Source organism: Rousettus aegyptiacus, unplaced genomic scaffold, assembly GCF_014176215.1.
Source record: "Rousettus aegyptiacus isolate mRouAeg1 unplaced genomic scaffold, mRouAeg1.p scaffold_m13_p_12, whole genome shotgun sequence".
Classification (NCBI taxonomy): Eukaryota; Metazoa; Chordata; class Mammalia; order Chiroptera; family Pteropodidae; genus Rousettus; species Rousettus aegyptiacus.
Window position 1 is genome coordinate 46,381,959 of NW_023416287.1, and position 17,148 is coordinate 46,399,106.

The window sequence follows — 17,148 nt, forward strand, 5'->3', positions numbered from 1 at the left end:
TCCCTTAGCCCCATCCATGTTCCTAGGTGATCTGCAGGCCTAGCCTAGACGCCTCCACTCCCAGGCCTCCTTTTGTGGGGTAGGTATCTCAGATGAGGCCTTTCTCAGGGCCTCTGCCAACACCACCTTGTTTGGTGGGCCTTTTAGACAATTTTCTCCACATTGACTCAGTATTTAGTACTTCTCCACTCAGACTCTCCCCTTCTCTCTCCCCAGGCCCCCAGATCCTGGCAGCTCAGCTCTCTCCAACTGAGCTCTAGACTTAATCACATTATATAATTATTTGGTTTTCTTTGTTTTTGAATCTAGTAGGCATTCAATGGTTTTACATTTGAGTGAACAAAAGCTTGTGTCAGTTTTCCAGATGACAAACCCAAGAGGGGTAATTCACAGTGGGTGATAAAATAAGGCTTTCAAAAATTTTGTGGACAGCTTGGCAAAGAAAAATGTAACAGGGGTCAATCAATATAAACTCCTTCGCTTAGGCCCAAAAGAGTAACTTATAAGTGTGGAGTGGGTGCTTACAGTTGACTACCAGTTGTAGAGATTGGCATACTAAGGTGTTATGATTCCCTGATATTTAAAGCCATGTAGGTTATAATCCAAATTGTATCCTGGCTGGGCAGGTCACCTGGAGTATCTTGTTCAGTTTTTGGCATGCTCTAAAAAGTGATTTACTTAAACATGTGATTAAAGGCATTACAATGTGTAAGCATGCACATATGACACAAAAACTTCATAAGGGGATGCACTGACAATTCTCCTTTCATCTCAGTCTATTGTCTCCCCATCTTCCTCTCTAGGGCCAATTACTGTTTACACACCATTCATTAGGAGGGTCATTGACAAACTGGAATATGTCCAAGGAAACAATTGGGTGATAAAGGATGCTTACTCTAAAGAAGAAAAGACTTTCTTAGTATGGTGGAGAATGAAGTGATGTAAAGAATTCGCAGGAGGACAGGTCAGAACAGAGGTGGATTTGCTATGGCTCTAATGAAACAGAAGCTTCCAGGCCCCTCACTTGCATGGGTCTCTTCAGAGCCTTCAACCTAATTTCATGTTTATAATTTTTTTTTTTTTCCGAGAGACTCCCAAATTGAATAAGATTAGCTCCACTAATTCCTGCTCCATCCCTGAGCTAGAATTAGTCTACATAACACCTTGGGATAAAAACTAAGACTAACAGTAGAAAGTTACAGTGAGGTGAATATTGCTCAAGATCTGGAAGTTCTCCCAGTCAGAGTCATTGAACACCTTGAGTAAAGGTGAATAATTGCCTGCATGAATGTTGTAAGAGGACCTGATGATCTCTTCCAACTCTAGGAATCAAAGTCTCTGAGATAAGCTATAGAGCACTGAGAAGTCATTTCTTGTCTAATAGTACCCTAAATCCAGACACATATTAGTTTGCTAGCTTTATTTAAATCACTATATTATAATGAAGTAATAAAAATACATATTCAAAGGCACTTAAAATTTCAGAATGGGCTTTTTAAAACATATTCCAACCAGTATGAAGTTACTCAATTTAGTTTTCAGTAGACACGTAATCTATTACTCGTAATCTCCCACTTCTCTAGCCATGTTCTCAGATACTGGATTTCTTGCTCAAAAACAGCTGTAGGAATAGTTGTCATTCTTTCTGTAAGCTCTCCAGTGCAGTGAGAAGTAGTAACCCCACCCTACCATCCTAGTAATGGCCATTGACGCCATGACAGTCGAGTGCAGTGGCCACTTGGTCCTTCAAGGCATGTCAGTAGACACTTCATCATAATGAACCACTGGTGATAATTTGACTAATAATAATGCTGCCATATACTGTGGATTACTAGTGTTTCATTTCCTACTAGCAAGGAGCTCAGGGCTGCATTCAAGGCCCAAAACACAGCCATATCAATTCCATAATCTGGCCTTTGAGAGTCAGTGTCCTTGGACCACTCACACTCAGTATGACATCATACATGGTCCAGTCAAGACAAGAGAAACAACCTTAGGTATTTCAACAGAGAATTGAATTTAAGAAATTGGTCAAACAGATAAAAAGTCAAAAACAGAAAACGGAGCCAGCAAAGGCAATAAGAGCCAGAAGCAGCTCCCAACCTTAGGGCTATGGAAACAAGGCACTACGGAAATGAGGCAGAAGCTGGTGTTGCTAGAACTTGCCAGCTGGGAGCAGGTTTGCAGGGCTGGGAGCCAGGCAACTTGGAAGGCTGTGTGCTGCCATAGCAGAGGCTCAGAAGAGGGGACTGGAGGCAAGGCTGGTGCCTGGCGGTGCTGCCACCTCTGCAAGGCATAGGCAAGCTTGTTCGCAGGGTGTGGAAAAGAACTGGAAGTTTACCAGAATGAGGCTGACAAGAACAGCAGGTAAGCAAGTCCCCTCTCCTTCCTCCAGCCTCTCAGTCTCCTGCCAGCAGGGCAGAAAAGTGTGGAGCTGAGCTGAGAGGCAACAGTTTAATAATCAGCAAGGCCTCCCTTGCCTGAAGGAGAACACCTGGATCCCTAGGGGGGCTTCTGCAGGCCTTACCATCTGGCCTGCTGACCAGGCTTGCCTTCTCTCTGTCTGGGAAGTGTTGCTTCCCACTAGAAGCCTTCTCCCAATTTCTCAAGTAGAACCGATGATGCCTTCCCCCCTTCTGCTTCACTGTACCTGCACAGGTAACTAAGAAAGCACTGGGAGCACGTCTCATTTATTCATCAACATGTCTCTTTCCCCTACTAAAATTCCTAAGTCCCTTGACCGAAAAGATGCATTTTCATTATTTTATCTCCAAAACCAGTACTGTGGTTGACACATAGTAGGTACTTTAAAAACATTTGTCAAAACCCTCAGCCAACATTATATTTAATAGTGAAAAACTAAAAGTTTTTCTCTAAGATCAGGAACAAGACAAGGCTGTCCACTATCGCCACTGTTATTCAGTGTAACATTGGAGGTCCTAGTGAGTGCCATCGGGCAAGAGAAAAAGATAAAAGGCATCCAAACAGAAAATGAAGAAGTCAGACTGCACTATTTGCAGATGACATGATTCTGTACAGAAACCCTAAAGACTCCACAAGAACACAACTAGAAACAATAAGCAAGTAAAGTTTCAGGATACAAAATCAATGTTCAAGAATCCATAGAGCTCTTATACTCTAATAGTGAATTGTCAGAAAAAGAAATGGAAAAGACAATTCTTTTTGCAATTGTAACAAAAAGAATAAAATACTTAGGAATAAACCTAATGAAACATGTGAAGGACCTATATAATGAAAACTGTAAGACTCTATTAAAAGAAATTGAAGAAGACACAAAGAAGTGGAAAGATATTTCGTGTTCCTGGATTGGAAGAATCAACATAATTAAAATGACCTTATCACCTAAAGCATTGTACAGATTTAATGCAATCCCTATCAAAATACCATTGGCATCTTTTAAAGAAATAGAACAAGATTTGTATGTAAGCACGAAAGATCCCGAATCGCCAAAGTCATCCTGAGAAAAAAGAACAAGGGTGGAGGCATTATGCCCGACTTCAAATTACACTACAAAGTGACAATAATCAAAACAGAATGTTATAGGCAGAAAAACAGACACACAGATCAGTGGAACAAAATTGAGAGTCCAGAAGTAAACCTCGATTATATGGGCAAATAATTTTTGACAAAGGAGCCAAAAAACCCCAAAAAATACAGTGGAGAAAGGAAAGCCTCTTCAATAAATGGTGCTGGGAAAACTGGAAAGCTACCTGCAAAGAAATGAAACTATTACCACATGCCAAAATTAACTCAAAATGGATTCAGGGCCTGAATATAAGACCTGAATCAATAAATTGCATAGAAGAAAAACATAGGAACTAAACTCATGGATTTTGAACTTAAAGAGGATTTTATGAATTTGAACTTGAAGGCAAGGGAAGTAAAAGCAAAAATAAATGAATGGGACTATATCAACCTAAAAAGCATCTGCACAGCAAAAGAAACCATCAATAAGATAAAGAGACAACCATCCAAATAAATTTGCAAGCAACAACTTTGATAAGACATTAATATTCAAGATATACAAAGAACTCATACGATTCAATAACGACAAAAAACAATCCAATTAAAAGATGGGCAGAGCTATAGCCATGCCGCCCTGAACATGTCTGATCCCGTCTCATCTCAGAAGCTAAGCAGGGTCAGGCCCGGTTAGTACTTGAATGGGAGACCACCTAGGAAGACTGGGTGCTACAGATGTAAAAAAAAAAAAAAAAAAGGCAGAGGACCCGAACAGACATTTCTCCTAAGAAGACATACAAATGGCCAACAAACATATGAAAGGATGCTCGACATCACTAGCTATTAGGAAAATGCAAATCAAAACCACAATGAGATACCATTTCATACTTGTTAGAATGGCTATTATCAACAGGACAAGTAATAACAAGTGTTGGACAGGATGCAGAGAAAAAGGTACCCTCACACACTGTTGGTGGGACTGCAAATTGATACAGTCACTATGGAAAATAGTATGGAGGGTCCTCAAATAACCAAGAATTGATCTACCATATGATCTAGCAATCCCTCTACTGGGTATATATCCCAAAGACTTGAAAATTCATATCCATAAAGATATTTGCACACCAATGTTCATAGCAGCATTATTGATGGTGGCCAGGACAAGAAAGCAACCAAAGTATTCAACAGACGATTGGATAAAGAAGCTGTGGTACATATATACAATGGAATATTACTCAGCCATAAGAAGAGATGAAATACTGCCATTTGCAACAACGTGGATGAACCTTGAGATAATCATGCTAAGCTAAGTAACTTATATGTGCGATATAAACCTAAAAGTAACAAACGAACAGGACAAACAAACAGAGACTCAAGGATGTGGACAATAGACTAGTGGTTACCAGAGGGTGGGGGAGGGGAGGGGAAGAGAGGTAGATGGGGTAAAAGAACAGTAGATGTCAAGTATGTGGTGATAGAAGAAAAGCTAATTATGGGCAGTGAACACACAATGTAAAAAATACATACACACACATACACATATGCCTTACTGCTAAATTATACAACTGAAACTTATAGGATTTAATTAACCGATGTTGCCATAATAAAAAAATTAAATATTTAAGAAAAGAAGAATGTACATCTGGCTGCTTTTTGCCACAGAAAAGGCCAAGGATCTTTTCTCCTAACAACACGTGATTTTTTTTTCTGACAAATACAATTTTTGGAATATTTATATAAAAGTAGTATTTTCTAGTGGTCCGTTCTTTCTTTCTTTCTTTCTTTCTTTCTTTCTTTCTTTCTTTCTTTCTTTCTTTCTTTCTTTCTTTCTTTCTTTTTTCTTAAAAGGGCATTATGAGAGAGAGTTCCTTGTTCAATATTTGGAAAAACTCATTGAGTTTCTAAAGTTCTGGGGATTCTCATCAATGTGTTTTTCCTCTCTTAATTGGGCAAGGATGAAGTGTCATCATTCACTGATACCTCTCCAGTTTTCCCATCTTGGTTAGGGAAAGACTCAAGGCGAGGCCCCGAGGATGTGCCCTTTATTGTAGTTCTTAGATTTCTACATGCCACACCCCACCAACGTCTCAAAAATAAATACATAAATAAATAAATAAATAGGCAACCTACATAGACTTATCAACCATTTACAAGTAAGAAGGAAAAACAAAAACAAAACTCTGCTATCTCTCTTCATAATTATTTTATTTCAGAAATGACATTTTTACACCAAAATACAGAAAAGCAATTTTTAACATGAAATACACACATTTGAATGAAAATCCCACAGGGTTGTCTATGGCCATATCACCCTGAACAAGCCCAATCCTGCCTGATCTCGGAAGCTAAGCAGGGTCAGGCCTGGTTAGTACTTGGATGAGAGACCACCTAGGAAGACCGGGTGCTGTAGGTTTAAAAAAAAAAAAAAATCCCACATCCCACAGTGTTATCCATATTGCTCTTGTGGAGGTTTAAATGTCATTGTGAACAAATCAGTGCCCAGTAGGGAATCTTGACCCAGAGAAGAGGCCGTGCACGGTCAGTCTTGCCCCTGGTCACATCTGCTTTGAGCCGTGAGCCAAGGCTACTACACTCAAATCAGACCAGCTCCATCACCCCACTGCTTTTGTCATGGTCATGCTTGAGAACAACTCTGCTCCTTCCTCTGCCTCCTCCAATCCAGCCCTGAACTGCCTGACCCTCCTGGTCCTTTAGTGGGCAAAGTACCAGCCTCGTTCTCTTAGAGCATCTGTGCCCCTTGATTAATGTGCCTTTCAAATAATTATTAAGTTAGCATTATTTTAGACTCAAAGTTGTCATTGGGCCAATCATGAGCCCAAAGACCTTATTTGAGCCCTTCCCTTCCGTAGGGAATAGGCCTGCTTCAGAAAAGAGAAGTATCCTGCTGTTAGAATGCTGTGCTTTCCTGGGAGGAAATTTAGTATTATTTCACTGTTTCTATATTCCGTAAAAGAATAACCACCTTTCCCAAAGAAAATGTGGGGGAAAAGCATAAAAACACCTCCTGTTCTCAGACCACGAGTACTCCCCATGGGTGTTATCTGTCTCACACAGAGAGGCTGTTAGACTCCCAGAGAATAAAGCTTACTGAAAAGCTACCCAATACATTTGATTACTAAATGAAAGTTATGTTAGAGTTTTCTATAAACTAGAATACTTAGAAAAAAATACTTAGAATATGTGGGTCTTATCAATGCTTAAATAACTAATAAAATTAAAAACCAATGTTCTTCAGCCTGTTTAGTTTATATATTTTGCTAATCAATTCAACCACCTAATAACATTAGAAAGTCAGAAGATAACTTTTCCTTGTTCTTTAAACAATGCTCAGTTTGTGTATAAATTTGACAGATTAAATTTCCCCAAACAACAGCATAGGCATACCTACGAGATATTTCAGATTTGGTTCCAGACCACTGCAATAAAGTAAGTGTAGCAATAAAGCAAGTCGTAATCTTTTTTGATGGTGGAAGGTCTTGCCTTCAATTTTTCAAAAACACAACATCTGCGAAGCACAATAAAACATGATATGCCTGTACTTCCAAACTTTATTAGATTACCTACGATAGTTCAAGCTGTAATTATGAATGTAATTTCTGATTCCCTCGAACACTTCAAATCGATAACTGGGAGCTTTCATAATTCTCACGGGCAAAATCCCCCTACATACTTAAGTGCTCTGGTCCATCAGACTTCAAAATCCAAAAAACTATGTTCCCTAACCCTATCAAACATCTAACAGCAGTCAAAGTATAAACAAAACAGCATAATAATTCAAAAACTTGCTACAATAGCTATATAAACACAACTTTCACAAGTCCCATTCAATGTAGGCTTGATTCCTCTTTATCCCAGAGTTAAAAACATGCTCACTCAGCCAATGGTGGGACCCCATGCTCCAGGCCCTGGGCCTGCAGTGCTTATGGTGAGGGAGCAGGCTTTGGGTCTCAGGTCAGGCCTGGAGCAGGGAGGCACGGCGTGTCAGCCTGGGACCCTCAGCTCCCACAGACCTCCTTGCCACCTGGTCACTCTCTTCTTTGCTTTAAGTGATTATTTACTCTGAATGCTTTCCCCCCATGCCCAAATTACTGTTAATGCCCCCCCCCCCACCCCTGCCTCCTGCTCTCTGGCTCACCCTGCCCCACCAGGAAGGCATCAGTCCTGTACCTGCAAATTATATCTCCATGCCCTAATTTATACTAATTGACATGAACTTGGTATATACAAGTGGGGTTATCAATACACATCGTTTCCTAAACCTGTTATTAGAAATTTAAGTATAGCTTTACTTTAGTACACCTCATCCTGTTTGCTCTTTTTGGGGTCACAATGAACTCACAGCTTTTTGTAGAATAATTATTTTCTTTTTAATGCTCAAATTGTCACAATTTAGCCCATGGAAACCCCTTGTTAAAGCTGACTTCTTGGTAGTCTGGAAATATATCTTTTACAATGGCAAGTTGTGTCAGGATGATTTTTATTTTCCTTCTCCTAAGACAAAGAATTAGCTATGAGTAAGAGCAGGGGCCCCCGGGAAGTATCAGTGATTTAGGCCACTTTAGTAAGTATTATGAGTTCACATTTATGTATCTAATTTACTGGAGGCATCATTACTGAGTACTATTTTTGTTAAGAGCAATCTTGACCTAAAATAAGATTTCAAAATATTTCCCTCCCTTTTCTGACTACCAGCTTGTCTTATCTGACACACTTGTATCCTCTCCCCAACTTTAATGTGCCACACTCTATGTTATTCTCACAGCCATGTGATTAAATCACATCATCTAACCTTTCTGATACACAAACATGTTCCTACTTAGACCTTGGGGCCCTCACCTGGGCTGCAATTATATTCCCCTGCTCTTTTAAAATCCTCGAATGTCTCATCGACCATTGTTCTATATTCATTTAACAACTACCACATCCTATTAGGAACCAGAGCTCATGGAATTAGATATGGAAAATTGACCATGTAAATATGCCTTAGTATCTCTCATAACATTAAAATGAATAAGATGCTTTATGACTATCAGATATAAATAGTAAACTATTTACAAATGATAGTAATTAATGCTACTTTACATACCAAACCATGCTCTAATTTTTGCCTTTGCACTTTGATACCCTAGCGTCTATGCTTGAGGTGGCAGAAAAAGAGAAGGGACAGTTACAGTCCTGGCCCTTTCAGTCATTTTTGGCTCGGTTCATTCGAAAATATTAATTCAACAAGCATGTGAATCCCTACCATGTACCAGGCTCTGTTCTAGGCCCTGGGATGGCTGCCCTCATGGGATTACATTCTAGTGCCAGCAAATAACTCTACACCATTAGAACGTTAACATTCCAGGCTGGAAGCATGTTTGCTTCCAGGACCTGACATAGGCATTCTATAACGCTTGTGGAAATTGTTGAATCAGGAAAAGGCCCCATTACTCCCTATGTATAATCTCCCAAATGGAAGTGCTATAGCGTGGAATGCTTTTAACAGAACGATGCTTTCCAACGAAAAGGCAGGAATCTGGGACACAGTATTGAGTCACTATTTGAATCGGTGTGAGTGATTTTCCTTTGCAATATAAACGTTAACATTCCAGGCTTTGTTGGCTTCATAGAGGGATTAGAAAGTAGGAATGAACTGAGACTGTACCTGAGGGGACTCTAAGCTTGAGGGAAAGAAGGCAACAGAAAGAAGGGGCAGAGGATGCCTGGAGCTGGTCTGTTTGCATCCAGCACCTCAGATGGCTTCCCAATCACTCACATGTGTGCAGGACAGTAGTTGCCTGGGCTCTGCTCCTTGCTCACAAGTTTTATTTTATTTTTAAAAACTTTTATTGAAGTAGGTATAACATCAGAAAAGTACCTATAACCTAAATATAGAACTCGCTGAATTTCCACAACTGAACATACCTATGTTACCAGCCCAGCTTAAAAAGCAAGGTTTTATTTTAATAATATGAATAATTTTGTATATGACATGAAATCCAAAAGGTTAAAAAGGGTATGTGTGAAGTAAATTTCCCTCCCACCCCATTTTCTAGTTACCCAATTACCCTTCCAAGAGAAAAAAAACATTGTTAGTCCATGTTTAACCAAAAGATTTTAAATCAAGCAGTCTTTCTGACATGTTTAAAATCTTGGCTTGGTGGAGGTGGTGGAATGTGTGTTTGTCGGGGCAGGGTGCTGGTGAAGCGGAAGTGCTGGCCATCCTGGGCTGCCTAGGGACAGAGGCTGAGAAGGGCCTAGGGCCACAGTCCAAGCCTGCAGCTGACACCTAGGGCCCCAGGGTGGGTGACAGGTTGGGGCAGAGTTAGCACACATAGGGGTGGAGGGAACCTAGCACACACAAGGCTTTTGGGCCCTTGGCCACTGCCTCCAGGTGGATCCAGCTCAAAGGAAGGCACCTGACCACTGTCAGTCCTGAGACCATAAGGGGCCCGAGAAGAAAGCAGTAGCCTTTCCCTAGGAGAGCGTGGAAAGGAGGCAGCCTGCGCCAGGCCTGGGAGAAAGAATGCAAGAGAGCTAGACCAGGTGGAGCCTGCCCCTCCTGGGTGTCTGGGAGGGATGTGGTGGTGGGGGTGAGAACGCTCCTCTCCTCTTGGTCTTTTTTGCAAGCAAGGTGACTGGTGTCTGGGGATGGTCTTCTCCCTGCCAGGTCTCAGAGCAGTGGGGGCAAGCAGGAAGCCGGGCTGTGGTGGCCTACCCTGGGATACTTTTATTTTGGGGATCTCCAGTAGGGGAGATTTAAAAATAGCCTGCTGATGTGGAGAGAGATACAAAGTACTGCTTTTTATGGCAAGTGATGTGGGCCTGTTTACATGCAGGTCTGAGGACTGAGTGGAGAGGCTACAAAGAGACTCCTGAGGTGCTGACCCGTCCAAGGGCCGCCTAAACTGGGGCAAAGGTGGCGAGTGAGAACCACGCCAGAGCCCCGCCCAGCGCTGGTGTGTGTTCTTGCCCCAGAAGCTCAGTGAAGGCATTTCATTTAAAAAATAATAGGGAAAACAGAACTTTTAGTAAAAGGATTTTTTTTTTCCCTTGAAGAGTGTACATTTTTACTTTGGTCATCTTTTGACCATCCCCTTGTTAATAAAAAAATTCAAAAGAATGATTTCTTTCATATATTCACGTGTTACCTGGTGTCAAATGAGCTATTCTGATGCAGCAGCTTTGCAGTTAATTTTAAAGCTGATCATCAAATAACAGATATTTATGGATATCTAAGTTGTCCTGAGCTATGTCATTTTGGGGGGTATGAAATAATAAAATTGAGTTTCTGGTCCTCAGGTTTATCATCTAGTTAGGAGGACAAAACTAGCACTAGCTCATGTGATGTAATAAGCGATGCTGCAAGATTACAGCTCAGCGTTAATTGTGAAATTAAAGACAATTTCTCTGACTTCAGAGGAGGAAGAAAGAGATCAATGGAGAAAAAAAAAAATTGGGAAGTATTCCAAGAAGAGGCCTATCTTCAAGTTTAGATAAGATTTCAGTAAGTGCTGGCTGGGTTACACTGAATCAAACCTCTTGGAATTTTTGTTGCCTTTTGTAACGGCAAGGTTGGGTGTTAATAACCTCAGGCTACGCCTATGCCTTGTGTCAGTATACCTGTTACCCAGGTAAACGCACACAACACACAACGTCACCCATACCTGAAGCTCCCTTTATGCCCCTCCCACCTCCTCCCGAGGTAACAACTTTCCACATATTAACACCATGGATTCATCTTGTTCGCTTTTGAACATGACATACTTGCCCTCTGTGCCAGCTATCAAGCTATGGCCTCTCGGCTCCAAACCCACCCTTCTAGTCTCTACCTGATGTGAGTAGGACTCCGCCAGCACCATTTCTATCAGCTGCTTCCCTAAACTCAGCCAGGAGAAGGGAGGGAGGGACTTGCTTCTTCCTGCTAGCTTCCTGTTGGCTCCATTTCCTCCCAATGTCATTCTAGCAATGCTTCTTCCTCCCACCCCAACCAGTGACAGTGCCTTCCCGCAGCAGTAGTTGAGTTGAATTTGTAATTTTTGTAATTTTTCCAAGCCTTACAGAACCGATCTCAGTGACCCCCAGGATGCCAGGCGGGACACCAGAGAGCTGGGCCCAGGAATCAGGGAAGTACTCCAAAAGGCCCCACCTCTAAGCTTCTAAATTTCAAGACTTCTAGCTTTTTTTCTTTTGTTCCCAAGACCAAGGGCAGCAGCTACCTTCCAAATACCCTTTTGACTTTTATGCATCTAGTTAACATCTTTATACTTAGTTAACAATTCTTTATTTTAAATTCTCTCTATTGGAATACCTGGTGTGGTTCCTCTTTCCTAGGTGAGTCCTAACTGAATAATTATTCAGGGTTAATTCTTTTGTGTCTGGCTTCTTTCACTCATCATGTTAGTGACGTTCAGCTGTGGTGTTACATGCAGCGATAGTTCATGAATTTCACTTCTGTTTAGCATTCCGTTGTGCAGACATGCCACAATTTATTGATTCAACTACTTTTAGGTACATTTTCAGGTTTGGCCTATTACACATGATGCTGCTGTGAATACTCTTGCACATGAATTTTGATGCATATTGTATGCATGTCTGCAGGTGTCCTAGAAGTGGAATTTTTATGTTATAGGGTATACAGATATTCGACTTTAGTAGATTATACCACATGTTTTCCTAGAATGGTTGTACCAGCAGTGTAATGAGAGTTCCTATGGTTCATACAGTAACCAGTTCTTGATATGCCAAATTTGTAAACTTTAGCTATTCCAGTGCATGTGTGGTACTATCTCATTGTATAAGTTATTTATATCTGTATAACAGATTATCCCCACATTTGGTGGCTTAAAACTTCATTATCTCCTGGTTTCTCTGAGTCATCATTTCTTTGGGAATGATTTAGTAGGACGGTTCTGCTCAGGGTCTTTCACTCAGCTCTTGGCAGGAGGCCTCAGTTCCTCACCTGTAGGTCCCTACAGGGCTGCTTGAACAGTGGCAGGACATGGCAGTGGCTTCAAGCTGTGTGAGTGATCTAGGAGAGGAGCTGGGGGGCGGGGGAGGGGGGGAGGCTGTAGGGCCTTTGCCTGTTGAATCACAGAAGCCTCACGCTTCCATCTGCTTTATTCTCTCTGTTGGAAGCCAGTGTTGACTCCTAGACTACTCTGGGGAGCAGGGGAGGGGTAGAATTAGGCCCCATGTTTTGAATGAAGATGTAAAATAGTCCCCCAATGTCCATGAGGGACATGCTCCAAGACCCCCAGTGGATGCCTGAAACCGCAGGTAGTAATGAACCCTATATATTCTGTACTGTTTTTCCTATGGATACATACCCACATACATACCTATGATAAAGTTTAATTTATAAATTATGCAAAGAGATTAATAACAACTAATAATACAATAGAACAATTATAATAATACACCGTAATAAAAGTCATGTGAATGTGGTCTCTCAAAATGCTGTACTGTACTTACTTTTTCATTTAAAGAATGCACATTACAGTTTCTCTTTAGCATATCTAAATTGCCAGCATCACCACTCTTGTGCTTTGCGGTCATGAAGTAAAATAAGAGTTACTTGAACATAAGCACTGTGATACAGAGACAGTCGATCTAATAATTGGCTACTAAGTGACTAATGGGCAAAGAGCATGTACAGTATGAAGACTCTGGGCAATGAGTTTAGTTGCGTTCCAGGTAGGACAGAGCTAGATTTCATTGCACTACTTAAAACGATGTGCAATTTAAAACTTATGAATTGTTTATTTCTGGACTTTCCCACTTAATACTTTCAGAATGTGGTTGATCGTGGATAACAGAAACTAAGGAAAGTGAAATTGCGGATCAGGAACACTACTGCATCAAAGAATTTGTGACACAGCTCTTTGTTAGAATTCTGTGTCACCAATATCTACTCAATCAGGGGTAATTTCTCTTTTATGCCTTTCAGTATTTTCCAATGTTTTTGCAGTTAACATATTACTTTTATATTATAAAATATCTTTAGCGAATAAAGTTTTTGTGGCAGGCCGACAGTAAAAGCAGACTGCAGAGAGTTAAAATATCAACGGATGTGAGGGAAGGCAGTAGGTGCTGGCAGGATGCTATTCACTGGAAATTAGTCACTGACCTGAACATTCCAAGCTTGTTTCTTTGGAGACTTGTGAGGGCAGACGTTTAAGAAGCCTTAATTAATCAAGTTCTACTTTCTGTCCTAGATTGTGAAGTTGATTCCAAAGATAACATAATATTATGTTCCCTGCCTTCCCAAAGGGTTACCTCTTGCCCAGAGAGGTAAATGTTTTCAGTTCTGCTATTTGCTTGCTCATAAAAAATGCATAAGCTCGAGCTCAAAATACGAGCTGGAACACTATTTGTAAGCAGCTAAGCAGCAGAAACAATTGGCTGATCTCAGTAATCTCTAATCAACATCCCCTTTCTCATGGTTTCTTCAGAAGTGCTTTATCTTTGTTATGGGAAAACTTTCTGCATTGAAATCCTTTCACCATTATCCTACCAGATAATAAAAATATTTTTAGATATCCCAATTCTTGGTACTTTGTTGTCCTTTGGGACTTAATCTAAAATTCTGTTAGATTAACTTTTTCAGAATTCTTAACTTTTCAGAGTCCCAAATGATGTGAACGAAACAATAGTATTGGTGAAGTCATGCATGTTTTTAAACAATTTAACATGAGAAAAAAATTTAAAAGCCTCCAGATTTTGTCTTTCCTACTTAGTGTCTTCTGGAATCCTGCTGAAGGATTTCTTTCTTAACCCAACCCCTGGCCAAGATGTAGTTTCAATCATTATATAAAGAGGAAACTTTTATTTTTAAATTTTTTAAAAATTAAGTTTTTGGGGTAACATTGGTTAACACAACTATATAATTTTCAGGGTACATTATAATTTGACATCTATATATTCTATTGTGTGTTTACCACCCAAAATCCAGTTGAGGAAACTTATTTTGATACTAAATGGATCACAGGATGAGAAGTCTCATTACAGCAAGGGGCATCTTGCGCCATCTGCTGGGGACATTAATAGTCCTATCCTTTCATGAAGCAATCAGCTTGAGTTTAGATAGTTCACAACCTGATCGCCTTTATTAATTATGAGTGGCAATTATTTGCCTTGAGACATTCTATCTCTTAGATTATGTTTCAGAGAAAAACAGAGTAATTTACCCTAGAGAAAAAATAATTTCTTTTTTAACTATGAGAGGCTTTATTTTTACCTGCCGTGGTCAGACCACGATTCCTTCCTGTCTAGAAGGGACAGAGCTGTTCTAGAATGGGTTTTCTCTTCTTTTTGTATAAGGAAATGAATGAGCCCATGGACGAGACCTGGGCAAAGTCCTAGTCCCAGTTCCTAGTCACTTCGTTCCATGTAGATTGCAATTTTTTTAATGGCATGGGGTACTTCTCTCTGAAGTATAAGCAATCTTGGGTATCTTTTAGCACTTTGAGATAAAAATAATTTTAACCAAAAATATGCAGTCATTCCAGCCATAATCTGCTCTTATCCCAATGAGGGGCTAAGATAAGAAGTGTAAATAAAAAATAGCTAATTTCTTTAGGGGTGAACACAGTGGTGTGTGTGTGTGGTGTGTGTGTGTGCATGCATGTATGTGTGCATGTGCATTTCCACTGGACTGGTCTCCCTCCCTCTCTCCCTCCTTCCTTTCTTTCTTTCTCCCTTCTTCCATTCATCTCCCCCCACCCTACCCCACCTCACCACCACAGTTAACAAAAATAATTTAAGAATCTGGTATGTATCCAGAATAAAAACCTTGAGTTAAATAGTCCTATGTATATTCTTCTGTTGGAAAACTTCCAAGGCTTCAAAATAATGTCAGAAGACTGTGATATGCACTGAGGAAAGATAACTGGTAAGTAACTCAATGTTCTTATGGCTCTTGGATGCTGGGCTCAGAAAACGTTGTTACTAGCCAGGCTGTTGGGGCCTCTGCTCCCTAAAGAGACAGAAAGGGTCAATCAAGGATCTGGGCTTGGTGGTTCAAAACTTGGCCCTCACAACTTATCAACAATATCAATTGTTTCTTTGACCACGATCTAGCTGAGTTCAGATGCTGAGCCCCTGAACTCAGCTAGATCGTGGTTAAATAAACAATTAGCTGGATTCCTGCTGCTCCCTAACCCCAGCCCTTTACTTCACGCTTGCACTTCTCTCTGCCCCCACCCTTGCCCTGGGAGATCTCCACTGTTTTATGGTCTGGACTGCTCCTACTTTTGGACCCTAGCCAGACCCTGCCCACAGATGGACTCCATTAATTCTGTGCTCCTCACAGAAGGATTTAACAAGGAATTGATTCCCTGTCAACACCTGGTCCGCTGCTTACTTTGGTTACAACTGGTTGTTATTCCAGGCTCAATCTAGCTGCTCCAACTGTGAGCACTTTAAATTCTTATTTTCCCCTGGATGTGATGGCAGTGTGTTCACATTGATGGTTCAGCAAATTTTACTTGCAGGGATTTAAGAAAATTGCTTTGTCTAATGTGGACTGAAATCCCAATGAACTGATTCCCAAACCACTGAGTCTGCTTCTGTACAGGAATGCAGTAGAAGGACTCGTTGGAGAAGATGGTCATTGGGGTCACAAATAGTAAGGACTTACTGTGCTTGTTTTGTGCTCACAGGGCAGTCTAAAAGCCATATTACTTTTCTTCCTATTGTTTCTAAATATAGGGGGAATGCGAGTGTGTCTACTCTCGACACGTGTTCGAGATAATTAATATTTGAACATCTCTATGTTAGAATAAAAAGCAGTCTCTTTTGTCTCGTATTTCTTTATGAAGTTACAAAAATAATTTTGAATACTATCTTCTTAGACTATTATGTCTTCACAGGAAATTGCTCAGATTTTCTTGAAGGTCTCTTTATTCTTCTGCCCTATCTTTCGAAACGATATATACTCTTGTGCAAGCCAAAGGTTTCAGAAGACAGTTTTGCTCATTTCTTTTGGGAAGGTGTAGGTGGCACCAGTGCTGAAGTTCATTTCACTAGATTTCAAAAATTATAATTGTCACAACTAATTAAATAAACTAAAGCTTTAAAAGTGGCACAACACAATAGAATATTTTCTTATGAACTGGTGATGATACTAGTGAGGAAAACAAAGAAACCTTGGGTGTTTCAAATTTAGCTAATGGGATTTCATTGGTTGACATAGTCAATAATACACAATGAAGCAAAGACTGGTTAACATTTTGGTGAAAAATCAGAAGTACCAGCTCTCACCCTTACTAGTTGTGTGACCTTGGGTAGGTTACTTTACCTTTCTGAGCTTTAGTTTCTCAACTATCAAAAGGGATGATAATAATAGGGATAATCTCAGGATCATTGTTCTCATTTAATTCTCTTGAATGAGTTATTGGTGTTTATAGGGCAGAGTATATAGTAAGTGCTCAATATATGTTACCTAAAGAAGCAAACTAGCTTCAGGTCCCTTTTTATAATATGTGGTAACTAGCTTCTCTGTAACCATAGTGAATAATCTCCACCTTCTGTTATTCATGCTGTTGTGAGTCCCTTCTTATATTGTACCAGAGTTAGTCTGTGTGACCAATAGAACATGACAGAAGTCATGGTGTGTAAATTCTGAAATTAGGTTATAAAGGCTGTGGCTTCTACCATCTT

General features: G+C 40.3%; 2 pseudogenes; both read left to right on the forward strand.

Annotated features, from left to right (window-relative positions):
- The first annotated feature begins 4,102 nt into the window (after positions 1–4,102).
- Positions 4,103–4,221, forward strand: LOC118610581 (annotated as a pseudogene).
- A 1,556-nt stretch (positions 4,222–5,777) lies between these two features.
- LOC118610483 lies at positions 5,778–5,896 on the forward strand (annotated as a pseudogene).
- The last annotated feature ends 11,252 nt before the right edge of the window (positions 5,897–17,148 follow it).